We start from the raw sequence: 908 nt of genomic DNA, 5'->3' as shown, positions 1-908 counted from the left end.
ATTAGGTGGCTAAAAACAACAGAAATGGATTCTGTCACAATTCCAGAAGCTGTGATTCTGAAATCAAGGTGTTGGCAGGATTAGTTCCTTCTGGAAACCAGAGAAAAACTGTGATGTGCCTGGCTCCTGGTTTATGGTAGATACTGCATCATTTCAAGCTTTGACTCTGTCTTCACATGATCGTCCTAATGGTTTTGTATGTCTGTATCTCCACAGATCTCTCTCCTGATTCTGATGCATCAGTGTTTGATTTTAGGGCCCACTTTAGAATCAACTCAACATCAATGGGGTTTGTATGTTTTTGTTGTTGTTCTAATTCAGTATGATCTCATCTTAGGTTGATTTTATCTTTAAAGACTCTATAAGGTATTGGGTTTAGAAACTCAACATATTTTTTGAGACACAATTCAACCCACAACACTAATTTTGTATTACCCACCTTGCAAGACTCATTAATTTAATAATTTAGAGATTATATTTAATATTCGATGCATGATTTCATGAACAGGGGCACTTTAAATTTTTCTCCAAGTTTTATATTGTTATTGTCCAATTGTTGCCACTTATCTATGGTAATATCGATATAACCGTTGTGTTAAGCTGGGTTCTCTAGAGAAGCAAACTCAGTGACATCGGTATAGGTATATATAGAACAAATTTTATGTCAGGAATGTGGATCGTATAGTTGTAGGAGTGGGTAAGTTTAGTTTGGTTTAAAGTTGAGGAGTCAAATATTACATTGGAGGTTTCTCCTGACTCAAGTAGCTTCTGATGCTGATGACCAGGCTCCACAGGAGCCCCATAAACAGCAAAGCTGATGAATCCAAGGCCACCAAGTCAGACTTGTAACTAGAGTGGTAAATGAATCCAAGGTCAATAGGCCACATAGCATGTCCTATGGCAGGCTA

The sequence above is a fragment of the Tenrec ecaudatus genome, chromosome 13 (genome assembly GCF_050624435.1).
Source record: "Tenrec ecaudatus isolate mTenEca1 chromosome 13, mTenEca1.hap1, whole genome shotgun sequence".
NCBI classification, from domain to species: domain Eukaryota; kingdom Metazoa; phylum Chordata; class Mammalia; order Afrosoricida; family Tenrecidae; genus Tenrec; species Tenrec ecaudatus.
The sequence above is the reverse complement of the archived record's forward strand: the minus strand, read 5'-3'. Positions refer to the sequence as shown.